Below are 14,175 nucleotides of genomic sequence, written 5' to 3'. Positions count from 1 at the left end.
AGAAGTTCCCGACATAATTCCAATTTCAGAGTTAAGGATGGATGAGAATAAGAGGCTAATAGAAGAGTCCAAGGTAATTGTTGACGTAAGACGAGGAAGTTGCGATGCAAGATGGTCGACTTAGTGCTTGTGCGATGGAAACATTCGAATGGGCCAAATCTCACCTGGGAAACGGAGAGTGACATGATGAGCCGCTATCCGCATCTGTTTGCTTATGCACCCCGAAATCATCCTAAAGGGGAGAGAATTGTAACGCTCGTGTTTCGAGGCTAAGCATTGATGCGATGATGTAATAGTCTAGGTCAACCATTGTAACCTATTTTAATGTAATAAAGATGAATTATTTGAATATTATGTGCTTTTATGTGATTATATACTTGTTTATAAAGATATAATAAAATAAGCGTCAAAAATAAAATGTTAGAAAAGCCCGATATCGATGAAGAAAGTTGTAGTGGTCGTGACAAGGATTCCGGAGATATCAAGAACGCCGAAATCCGAGTTATAACGAAGAAGTTATGAACAGTCGAAGTTTCGCGACAAAACCGGCATGACGCTGTGTGACGTAAAAAGTGAGTTTACGATAAAGTGATTTTAAGCCTTAGCGATCTAAACGAAAGTCGTAGTATACGTTAAACCGAGAGCGCGCATAAAAAGAAGGTCCAAATCTGACTTCGTATGAGGAAGTTATGATTTTTCTAAGATTTTGCATAGCAGTGCACAACCCGAAATTTGAATTTTAGATCGATCGATTTTTGGCCGATACAACCTAAATGAGAATTGAATATCTCGTTAATAGGAGCTCAACGAAAAAAAGACAGATGAAAACGGAGTCTGTATGTAGAAGTTATGAATTCTACACGGTCGTTTAAAGTGTAATATTCTCATACTGTTAAATTTAAAATCGGTCGGGAATTAGCCGTTGGGGTCAAAAGGAAAGTTGTAGAGCTTGTCATTACCTACGTGTGGAGATAAATAACGTCGAAAACGGAGCTCGTATGCAAAAGTTATGGGGTTTAGAAGTCGGCATGGTGCTGCAACGAAGTGGGTTACGTGGCACAATCTGATGACGAAACGTGACACCAACTCGACGAGTTGGACCAGCAACTCGACGAGTTGGGGGTCAGAAACTCGACGAGTTGGGCCAGAAACTTGACGAGTTCACCCCTTTTTCAGCCTATAAATACCCCCCGATAGTTCCTTCATTTTTCATACCAAAACCCACTTATTCTTCTCTCTACTCACTCTCTAAACCTCCCAAAACACCCCAGGAAGCCTAGGAAACCTTTCTAGCTCTAGAAGGAAGTCTCGGAGATCCCAGAGTCTCCGAGAAAAAGAGTTTTTCGGTTCGAAACTTTGCCCGTGTAGAGCCCGGTTTTCAAGCAAACCTCCCGGTTTCGTCAAAGGAAATCATATTTTTAAGGAGTGAAGCGTTGTTCAAGTTATCACCACCATATCAGGTGAGTGCATAGTCATTTTCATCTTACACATAGATATGAAGTATTTTATATAAATTACGTGCTATGTGTATGTATATATATTACCTGTTTACCTGAGATGTATGCTGGATGAAGATCTATACTTCTTTCTTTTCAGATCTGAACTTTATCTTTCAGATCTAAACTTTTTCTCTTGGATCTGAAACTTTTCCCTTCAGATCTAAACTTTCTCACTTCTGATCTAAACTTTTTAGACCTAAACAGTATATATGTATTTTGTACTTGAGATCTGTGCTGGATGAAATATCTAAACTTCTTTCTTTCCAGATCTGAACTTTTCTTCAGATCTAGACTGTATATGTATTTTATGCTTTGAAAGTTATGATGGATGAAAGATTTAAACTTTGTTTTTCAGATGTAGACCTTTTCTTCAGATCTGAACCGTATATGTGTTTTCTTTACAGATCTAAACTACTTCTTCAGATCTGAATTGTATATGTATTTTATATCTACAAATATGTTGGGTAAAACATGGGTAGATGAAATAGTTGGTGTGTGATGAAAGATGAGTTAGAGGATGAGATAAAAGGTAATATAGATTATGAGATGAGGGTGAGAGGTGAAAAATGAGAGGAACCTTTACCCAAACGATGGCCCCGTCATCTAGCAGAGTACGGATGACAACCATGGACTATTTAGACAGTGTGTGGAACACTAGCAGGCTCGCTACCTGTAGGTGTTGTGAACGATATGTTCACCCGGTGTACTCTAAAAACCCATTGACATGTATTGCAGGTGGACTCCTGCAAATAATACTGTCGATAAATGAGAGCTATGGACTTAGCACCCGTTGGATGAACCCTGGCAACTATGGACTTAGTGTCTGTTGTATAAACCTTGGCGACGATGGACTTCGTGCCTATTCCTTAGGAAAACCCTTAGGAATGAGTGATAGATGATTCTTAGGGTAGATCCCTAGGAATTAAAGAAGTTAATGGGGATGGGTAATTGGGTTAATTGTTTGATGATAAAACATAATAACTTTATTATTGTTGGTTGAAAACCCTATGTACTCACCAGGTTTCCCAACCTGACCCACTCAGTTTATTTGTATCACAGGTGTCGGTATAAAGTTACACTACACTGAGGGATTAAAGAGATGTAGATCACTAGTGTAAATGAATGTAAGTTCTGTTTATGCTTATGTTTCTGTATTGACGTTGACATCCCAAGGTTTCAAAAAGAATAAAATACATTTATTCGGAAATGCTTTGATAACATATTTATCATGTTTTTCTGGGAACAAAATTCCGCAACACTTTTCTTAAGAAGTTACTCTGATTTTTATTAAAAAGCATAAACTAAATCGGTCTTTTCTGGCCGTAAAAATGGGGATGTCACAGTTGTTGGAAGTGGTAATTATAACATTCATTTGAGTTCTTTGTACATACTTAAACATCAAATTTCTCTCTTATTCGGTGTTTTGATATGTACATTTATACATATAAATTCAACAAAGGAGCCATTTTTTTGGATTAATAGTCAGAAAATAAAGGATGTACTTTGAACCGGCTAGAATGGAATAATAATCCTTGTACAAATGAAATTGTTGCTTGTTAATTATCCTAGCTCCCTTGTTTGTTTCCTTCTTTTTTTAAAGACAAAACTGCACATATGGTCCATGTGGTTTGCTCAAAATTGCCACTTTGGTCAAAAAAAGGTTTGGACTAGCACCGGAGGTCCAAAGTTTTCATTTTGTTGCTTGTTTGGTCTAATCTGTTTTGATTTTTTTCAGAATGACGGATTTTCCCCTGTTAATATGATTTTCTTTTTTTCTTATTTGTTTTTCTGATTTTTATATTTAAAGAAATAAAAAATAAAAATAAAATAAAAATAAATCACACTCTCTCTCTTATTTGTTTTTATTTTTCTGATTTTAGATTTTAAAAAATAAAAAATAAAAATAAAATATCTCTCTCTCTCTCTCTCTCTCGTACATCTTTTCATCCAACATTATCCATCTTCAACCTTCAACAAACCTCATCACCAAAATCACCTTTAATCTCATTCCACCTCACCATAACTTCAACGCCTCCACCAGAAATTTCCAGTTGCCAAGAGCCGCTTCGATTCCACACCCACCTATCAACGTCGATTACCTCGAAACAGAATTTAGCGGCCATGACACTTCATTCACAAATCTCAGAGAAAGTTCACGATAAGCAAAATGAAGTGATTTCATGGTCTCCCACTATCTGGAATCTTTGCAATGTATCAGGTGAATACTCAATTCACGATATCTATTTTCCGTTCCTCTGTATGAATGAATTGAAATTTTCCTAATGTTCAAACACATTGTAACTTTGAAAGAAGATGTTATAAGCTTAGAGATTGTGATCACGAATTTCAGATCTTCATCACTCCGACTAACGGGATCGATTATCAGTCACTTAGCTGTGAGCACACCGGAAGCATCATACGCCATCCGGCTCGAGAGAGCAAATTACTTCGTTAAGCCACAAATTTTCTCAAAATCCAGCATTATTCCTCCTGATATCCACAAGAATGATTCGCGTCAATTAGGTTTGAAGCGACTGCTATCGGATTGGGGACTCAAGCCCGAATCAGGAGTTGAAAGACGAAACAACAAAAAATAGGGAAGAAGATGAAGAGATTGAAGGTGAAGAGGATGATAACTACAAGAATTTAATTGAGAAACTAAGCTTGATCTCTCATTCAATGATTTAAGTTCTGAAATTCCCGATGAAATTTGGGGTATGAAGAAGATGGAAGCGATTAATCTCGAAGGGAGCATGCTCGATTGGAATTTAAACTCCAATTTCAGTGATTTGGAAAACCTTAGGGTTCTTCAACGATTTCCAGCGACGGGTGATGGTCTTTGAGAGGGAGAGAGAGAGAGAGAGAGAGAGAGAGAGAGATTTTATTTATTTATTTTTGGACCAAAGTGACAATTTTAAACAAACCACAGGGACCATTTGTGCAGTTTTGTCTTTTTTTTAATAAAACCTTGACAGTTAAGAAAATATAACAAAATATGTATATTTATGTTGAACCGTATGATCTCAATACCCATTGTAATATAAAAAATGTATATAATATATAGATTATTTAGATATATGTTTTTAGTTAACAAACTTATTTTTATACTGGCTAACTAGATTATAACTCGCGTTAAACGCAGGGAACGCATAAAAAACATACAAATGTCCATAAATATTGCATAATAATTATAAAAAAAATTATGGTTATTGGTATTATTGAAATGTGTAGATAATACATTGAAATCAATAAATATCTATAATCGTTGAAGGACCTCTTTGTAGACAACATTTTTTGTTTTATTAGTTGAACGATTTTCCTCGTCACATATGATTATGATATTGTTATATAAGCATAAACATTCTAATTAGACGTTCCTTCTATAATAAGGTTGTTTAATTTAAACCTATATTGACAAACAATATACTGTTTTCTTTCAGTGCATTAAATATGTACAACTATTTCATTTATTCAAATAAAGTCATAGAGTATAATTTATGGAATATTAAATGTTATATGGATTTAATTTTAATATATCATCAATGGAAATTCTTTTTTAAATAATGATTGGTTTGTTTTAAATTTATTATGAATATACGTGCTAGCTTTTATGTTTGTTCTTATTTATTTGGTGTTCGCAAGAACTTTGCATTAGTCTTGGCGCAACTTTGAATAATTTTAGTATATCATCAATGTAATTTGGTATATCTTTCAATTATATGAAATATCAAATAATGACGTTTCATTACTATTGTGATAATTTAGTTTATATATTGCATTTTTACTAATCTTAACGGTCTTATTTTGTTTTCTAATAACCGTAACGCTTTTATTAATTGTACTTTTTACAAATCTTCTAATATCTTATAATTTTTATCTTACTTTATAATTTTTAATAACTATGCTTAATTGTCTTAATAATTTTTTTTTCACTCTATTCAATTTTATATTTCATTGTACAACATTATCGTTTGTATGTATTCTGAAATTTCACTTTAAAAATACTTAATGTTTACACCTTGATATTAATTTTTTTAATAAACCTGTGTAATAATTATAGAATATATATCCGGTTTGAATTAACATTAACTTACTTCATTAGATTAAATTCCTCATTAAACGAATATATTTTTGGAAAGTAATACTTATAATGGGGCAACATTATCTAAGACATAGATGCTTGATATACTTTTGGAGGGAAAAACTCGGGATCATTAAAAAATTTTATATAAAGAAAATACAAATTTAAATTGGGTGAAATTATTGATGAAATTATTGACGAAAAATATTTTGGAGGGAATTGTATTTTGTAAGTTATAATACTATGACAAAATTCGAAATATGTATATTTGTTATGGAGTAAATTACACGAATGGTCCCTATGGTTTGGGGTAATTTGCACCTTTGGTCCCTAACTTATTTTTTTAACTCGGAAGGTCTCTACTGTTTGTTTTTGTTGCACGTTTGGTCACTGTCTTACATAAAAATACTATTTTGCCCTTGATTTTTTAATTTATTTAAATAAACACACCCTTAACCCCACTTCCACCTCATATTACATTACCTTACCTACCCCACCTTATTTAAATAAATTAAAAAATCAAGGGCAAAATAGTCTTTTTAGGTAATACAGGGACCAAACGCGTAACAAAAACAAACTGTAGGGACCTTCCGAGTTAAAAAAATAAGTTAGGGACCACACGTGCAAATTACCCCAAACCCTAGGGACCATTCATGTAATTTACTCTTTGTTATGCAAATTTATAAATTTTATTGTTACTATATAAAGATAAAACAAAGTAGGTTGGTATGTTATACAAAAAAAAAATTCAATGAGCGTATGTAACTAAAAAATGAAATTTGAAGATGAAAGTTTAAAACTTAAAAATATGAAGACATGTGATAAAAAAAACATGTGAAAGAACTCTAACAACATTTGACCAATTTGTTAGTGAGAAGATCATAAATGGACCCTCTAATAATGATCAATGAATTATTTCTTGTATGACAAAAGGTGAATTTTGTAGTTAGTGGATTCGAAATGTTTTAAGTAATGCTAAAATAAACATGTATATAGAAGTGTACATGAACATGTCATTTTCATGCAAACGACATGTTTTATGGTATCATGTAGAAAAATACTTTAGAAAATAAAATGTTTTAAACACATATATTTACCTTCGATCCTGATCAACCAGGTTCATCAACCGTTTCTCCCTTGAATTTTCAATAATCACTTTCATGGGATCAGTCGACACAATCTGACTAAGAAAATCTGGAACAAAAAAATAAACGGTTGTTGTATTATAGATGTGCAATACAATAAATATTTATTTGTAGATAAGGTAGAATGTTAAAATAAAATCTTAGCAAATGCAACACGAGTGTTGAGATTCCTGGCTATCAAATCCTGGAAAGTCACAAAATTGTAAAGATCAACCATAACAACAAAATCATTTGATACACGAACATTGATTGTTTTGTAGAAATTAATCTTATACTTTTGATTAACCAACATATAATCTCCTTCATTTCTGGCCATACCAAAACTACTAATTTCACTTATAGATCCTTCAACAAATAGGGCTTCAAACGAACTAATGAGATTTTTTTATTGTTGCTTGAATTTTAGTGCCACGTAAGTAAAAAAATTGGTTAAGTTTAAAATTTTATTAATTAAAAGCAACATAATAATAAAAAGAAAAAATTGTACATACTCGTCAATTAAAATCATATCCAAGCTGCTGAACATGTTTGAGTTGTTTTTGTAAGTTTGCTTCCAAAGCAAGAGTACCTGAACACGAATTTTCAGGTTTCCTTGGATGCATCGACGTCAACAACCTTATTAAAGACGATCTCATCGCAATTGTTTCACTACTAAGAAAAAGGCTTTCCTTGACAGACATTGTCTGTCGTAAATGCCTATACATGACAGACAAATGTCTGTCATTGAAAGCCATGACATAAAGGATAATGACAGGCATTTGGGCTGTCATAAATTTTATGACAGACCTTTATGACCCACAATTAAGACATACATACACGACACACGTTTTCGACATACATTTACGATTGACTTTGTATGTCGTAATTCGTAACATTCTTGTGTAATTATGATACACATTTATGACATTCTATACGACATGATTTTTGACATAGTTTTACGACGTATTTTGTATGTAATGAATTTTATGGGTTGGAAGGATGTATAAATTCCTCAAAACAAATAACACTCCTAAATTGAAACATTTTTCTTTTACCAAAACATAGCCTAACGTTCACACATTACAAGTAAAATACAACCCACACCTCTAAACCTAACATTCAAATCCCTCCCTAAAACATTAAATAATCAAGAACACATACACACACATATATTATAACAAGAACACCATATATAATATAATATATACACAAACTAAATAAAAATAAACAAACACTCACAAAAGTTCTTTGTCATAAAAAGCAAGAAGTTGTTTCACATGATTATTCCAAGCCGCCATATTTTGCCCATCAACCTCACCCAATCAACAACCGTTGCCGTTGATCCCGGTTGTTCCCACCACTCTTCCAACTACATCACAATTTCATATTTAAATATTTCATTTATTAATTAATTATATAAAAATTTGTAGGAAAAACCTTTTTGCTCACCAATCCAGGCACATATTTACAATCTTCAAGACTCTTCTGAGCATTCACAACTCTATTCCTTAACTCGGGCAACCACTTTTCCATAACCGTCTTCGCTTGTTTAGAAGCCAAATCTAGACAATAGCTTGTTGTCCTGCAAAAGGAATGGAATCAGAAATTGGAATCGGAATCAAAAGAATGTAGTATAATTCCGTATAATTTATCAAACATGGAATTTGAAGGATTCTGATAGAATTAAATTTCGTTTATTTTGCGGAGGAATGGAATTGCAGATTCCGATTCTGTCGGAATCATTGATTCCAATTCTGTCGTAATTCTTGATTCTGGTTCCATCTTCAGATATAATTAAAATCCATTTATTTGGCAGCGGAATGGAATCATAGATTCTGATTCCAACAGAATCACTGATTCCGATTCCATCGGAAACACTGATTCCAATTCTGTCGGAATCACTGATTCTCACCTTCAGATAGAATTAAACTCCGTTTATTTGGCATCGAAATGGAATCACATATTCCAATTCCGTCGGAATCACGGATTCCAGTTCCACCCTCATACCTTTCGTATTCTTGTTGATTGTGATAAGCATGGTTTAGCAACGCGTGACCACTTTCCACAAGATCCCTCCTGATATGCACCAGATTGATAGCTTTTGCTAAGTCGTCCAAAACACAAGCTTCCGAACCTAATCATATGAAAAAAAAATCAAGTTTATATTAACTTTGTAAATAAGAAAAAAAATAACAATTACAAGGACCTTTCTGTAAGACTTTAAAAGATTAGACTTACAGTTATAGCAGTAAGACATACATTAAAGTTGGGTTAAAATTAAAATACAATGAAAAAAGTAAGTAAGCACCTCTAACTCCAGATAAACCAACAAGGACATGAGGTTTGACCTTTTTGACCTGTAATGTAAAACATCAAAATCTGAGGCCTCCATATGAAATTGAAAGGAACAACACAAGTTTATAGAGATGTCTTAATAAGAAAAAGTTTAGCAAGTACAATGTTGTAACTAACATAAATGAAAGTTGGATGTTAATGTAAACAGATAAATGAAAGTGCATTCTTATTTCTTGAATTTAGCTCTCTCTTATTTTAAAAACCTACCACTTCAAGGACATGAGTATTAACAAGACATAAAAATTGAAAGTAGAATGTTAAAAATAAAGGAACAAAAGAAGGTATGTGACTAAAAAAGAGACGTATCACTTCAATTCAAGGAGATGAGCATTGATAAGAAAAAAAGAAATGAAAGTATGATTTTATAATAAACAAATACATAAATGGAAGCACGTTGCATTTAGCAGTTATTTTAGAAAAGATATGTAATGAACACTTGAAGGAGATCGGATCCCTCCCGGAGTCCAATACTTTCAACCTCTCCAATGGATTTTGCCAATCGTGAAGTTGTTGGGTCAACACCACTTCTCTCTGTTGTGATCAAACCCTCCATCCAAACCAAAATAAAAACATCAAAACTTCATAGATTCCATTCCTTCATATATATAATATAAATGGTTTTAAAGCTGTAATTCAAACATAATCTCCTATTGGGATCTCTCACATAATCCTATAAATGGTTTTAAAGCTAATAAATAATATATTCAATCCAATCTTTTTTAAAATATATTAATAAAACTACCTGCAATTCTTGAAAGATAACTGAGATTGATTCATCTGTAGCAACGGAAGAAAGGATCTCAATGCATCTGAAGTGTTTATAAAGAAGTCTTCAAAATTTGGAGCAAAAAGAGAAGGCATCACTTTTGTAAAGACTTGAATGTTGCAGAGGACCTGTGTCAGTTGCAAAAACCTACTTCTTATGATTAAAACATTTTACACTAATTTTAATATTGGTTTTAATGTTGCAGAGGACCTGTGTCAGTTGCAGAGGACCAAAGTTTTTTGAATCTTAGAGAAGGGTGAATGCTTAAAAGTAGGACAGATACGCCCGAAAGATCAATCTCTCATGGATAGATTCCTTCTTGATTGTTGTTACCAACATCTTCATCCCACCTCACCTGTTGAAATGGGTTTGAAATTTAAAGAATGAAAGTATAAAATAATAATACCAGTTTCTTTATATGAGGTTGGCATGTAAAGTACCATTACGCATCTCCATTTTGATTTAGACCATTTGTAAGGAACTAAGGATCCATGTCACTTATTCCAGTCACATGGATTATCTTCACCTTTGAATTGACTACTCCAAATCCATAATATGTAAGAAATGAATGTCAGGTTGCCTTAAATTAGGAAAGCTAATAAGTAAAAACACTAATTGCATATTCCAAAACGAAGTATGTGTTAGTAGTAACTAATATCCACATTAACGAAATTAAGGAGTATCTCCAATCTAGCTCTGCTATTGCTCATATCAATATGAGTTTTCTGAGTAATCAGAGATGAAAAATTATCCATTGCTTCATCACAGACCGAGATACTACTGGATTCACTCGATCCACATTTAAAAATCTTCCCAACACCACTTAGTAAAACATTTAGTAACAACTCAAACGTTTATAGAATTTAAATCTCAAAGTTGTGAAATTTACAAAGTGTGGCAATGAAAACTCGTCTTGATTTGCAAATTCATCAATTGAATACAAGTACTCAAATTGCACCTGATTGAAATGCGAACAAATGAAGTTTAGAGAGAGAGAGAGAGAATACCTTGTGCCATGTTTGATTAGGCTCTGTCCGAGCTTCTAGAAACGTGGATCAAGAACAGAGTGATACGATCCTGCTAGTGATAGTGGAGGAAACGAAGTAAAAGAAGTGAATATATGGCACCGGTCACGAATCGATGTAAAAGCAACGAAGGCGATGGCGTGATCTGTAGCGTGTCGGAGATTGGTGAACAATGACGAAAATAGAGATGAAGTGTTTTACGATCTGGTGAGGGTGGACGATGACTGAAACGATGATGATTGAGATATCGCGCTTCGACGAGTCAATTTTTTGAGCGCATCGACCCTAATCGATCGATGTTTGCTCTTCGTTTGATTTTCGTGGTGTTGACGATTTTGAAAGAACAGGGTAGGGCTTTTAGGAAATAACACCACAGAGGGCAAATTTGAGAAATAAAAAACAAATCAGGACATGTATGTTATTTTGGAGACAAATGTGGTGAGTTAAATCACGACTTTCTTTTATCGATTTTTTCATAATTAGTATATTATTTTAATTATTTTAGTTATTTATTGAATATAAAATATTTCCGGGGATCAAGAATAATACCAAGAAAAGATGAAGGGGTACTTTAGGTACTAGAAGTTATACTGAAAAATATTTATGTATATTTTCTTAGTAAAACTGTTAAATAAATTAACTAATAGAAAAATTAATTTATACATTAAAACATATTGTGTGTCTTTTTTTTTTTTTTAACTTTTAGACATTAACGAATAAATTCATGACAGACATTATTAACTAATGCAAATCATTGATATTTTACGAAATATGACAGACTTTTTATGACAGACTTTTTTGGGCCTGTCATAAAACTAATGCCCGTCGTAATTTGTCTGTCAAGGAAAGCCCTTTTTCTAGTAGTGTTTTGTGCCATGAGTGTAAAATGAAAGAGAAAACAATTAGAATTAGAAAGAACTTTTATATAAAATAAAAGGAATGTATACACTGTATTTATCTATAAAGAGGTATGATTTATAAAGAGGTATGAAATATATTATAGATGTCAACAAAATTGTTTCTATACTTAGTTTCAAAGGATGCATAAATAGATTATATATTATTTCCTATTAAATCAACCTAAAAGTGTAATAAGATCATGCCAAAATATTTTAAAATCATACCAAAATTAACCGGATTCTTATGACATAATATTTAAAAAAAATCATAATCATCTATAATATATAAAAATAATATTTTCGTAATTAGTGTCAATTCCAAAGATAGTTAATTTCTGTTTTGTTAAAGGTACGCAATATATTTTTCTGTTTATTTGAAAAGTTTCAGAAAAATAGTTAAACGATTTCATGTAATTTGTGACAAAGAAAATCGAAATATATGAAGACATATATTTGATATAGGAACAAAAAAATAATCGAAAAAAATATAAAAAGTGAAAGAAGGTACTGACCTTCTAGTGCACAACAACGAAAAATTGCAACGGAGAATGATGATGGAAGTTATCAGCAATGAGAATGATGTTGTGGGAGAATGTTTGAAGAAAAGCAACGATTGAGAATAAGTGTGAGTCGCGGATTCAAGGATGAATCGTATATGTATGTGATAATTTGAATCTGATTTTTTGGTATTAATGGTTTTCCTAATAAAAATGGGTTTTATATTAATGGTTTATTAATATAAACGGATTTATATTAATGGTTGATATTAATGCCTTAATTGAATTGGTCTGTTAGTAATATGTTTTTAAAGTTGACCATATTAAAACTTTTATAACCGGAAATTCAAGATTTAAAATATGAGAAACTTTTATTAGAATTAAATAAATTCAATTTCAATGGATGCAAGTTAATTTTTTTTGACAATTAGCTAAGGGTGAAAAACATAGAATTGAAATACAATCAACGGCCCATATTATTTAAGATAATGTCATAAGGTTTCTCTTTTAATAATATTTAGAGACACGTACACACATTTAATCATGCTCTTAAATCTACACTTTTGCCCACCGCAAGATCACTTGAACATTCGATCATTTGGAGAGACATTATCAACACACCCACTACTAGAAAACATGGCGTTTTCCTACGGAAAATTTCCGTAGCTAATTAGCTACGGAATTGCTACGGATCAGCTACAGAATGGGATGCCCTAGTTTAGTAAAGGAATAGCTACGGAATAGCTACAGAATAGCTACGGATGCGGGTCCGTAGCTATTTCGTAGCTAACTAGCTACAGAATAGCTACAAATGCAAAATCCGTAGCTATTCCGTAGCTAATTAGCTACGGAATGGCTACGGAATACCTATGGATACTTATTACCTACGGATTAGCTACGGAGTATGCTTTCCGTTAGAATTCCGTAGCTAATCCGTAGCTAAGTAGCTACATATTAGCTACAAAATTTTCTTATTTTCAATTTTTTGGGCACCAAACGTCGTTTTTTTTGCTTCGTTTTTTTCACACCTCTACTATACATGATTATCTTTATTTTCACCAACTTGTAGCTATTAATATCGTTCATAAAGTCGTGTGCCCCTTCGGGATCAAGTACTCGTTTCACAGTTTAATATTGTAATGCATATACTTTTCACCAACTTGTGATGGATTATGTTTGTATATGTATATTTATATACATGAATGAGTTGTGTTATATATGTACGTGTATATGTGTATGTATACGTGTTTGTGAGATGTATGTGTACGTATTCATAAGCATTATAGTGTTAAACCATTAAACGAGCAATGGATCCCGTAGTGCACACGACTTTATAAATGATATTAATAGATATAAATTGGTGAAAATATAGATAATCATGTATAATAGAGGTGTGAAAAAAACGGAGCGAAAAAAACGAAGTTTGGTGCCCGAAAAATCAAAAATAAGAAAAAACCGTAGCTAAGAAGCTACAGATTTTTCTTATTTTCGATTTTTCGGGCACCAAACGTCGTTTTTTTCGCTTCGTTTTTTTCACACCTCTACTATACATGATTATCTATATTTTCACCAACCTATAGCTATTAATATCATTCATAAAGTCGTGTGCCCCTTCGGGATCAAGTACTCGTTTCACAGTTTAACATTGTAATGCCTATACTTTTCAGCAACTTGTGATGGATTATGTTTTTATATGTATATTTATATACATGAATGAGTTGTGGTATACGTGTACGTGTATATGTGTATGTATACGTGTTTGTGAGATGTATGTGAACGTATTGATAAGCATTATAGTGTTAAACCACTAAACGAGCAATGGATCCCGTATGTGCACACGGCTTTATAAATGATATTAATAGCTATAAATTGGTGAAAATATAGATAATCATGTATAATAGAGGTGTGAAAAAAACGGAGCAAAAAAAA

At 32.6% G+C, this 14,175-nt stretch overlaps 1 pseudogene across 1 annotated transcript; it reads right to left on the bottom strand.

Annotated features, from left to right (window-relative positions):
• Window positions 1-7,876: 7,876 nt before the first annotated feature.
• LOC145113348 (AUGMIN subunit 5 pseudogene) lies at window positions 7,877-8,842 on the bottom strand (annotated as a pseudogene). Its single transcript, XR_013710762.1, has 3 exons — window positions 8,712-8,842; window positions 8,154-8,286; window positions 7,877-8,073 (listed from the first exon to the last, which is right to left on the bottom strand). The product of XR_013710762.1 is annotated as an AUGMIN subunit 5 pseudogene (transcript).
• Between the last annotated feature and the right edge of the window lie 5,333 nt (window positions 8,843-14,175).

This window comes from Lactuca virosa, chromosome 1 (genome assembly GCF_052849685.1).
Source record: "Lactuca virosa cultivar CGN04683 chromosome 1, Lactuca_virosa_CGN04683_v6, whole genome shotgun sequence".
NCBI lineage: Eukaryota > Viridiplantae > Streptophyta > Magnoliopsida > Asterales > Asteraceae > Lactuca > Lactuca virosa.
The sequence above is the reverse complement of the archived record's forward strand: the minus strand, read 5'-3'. Positions and strand labels throughout refer to the sequence as shown.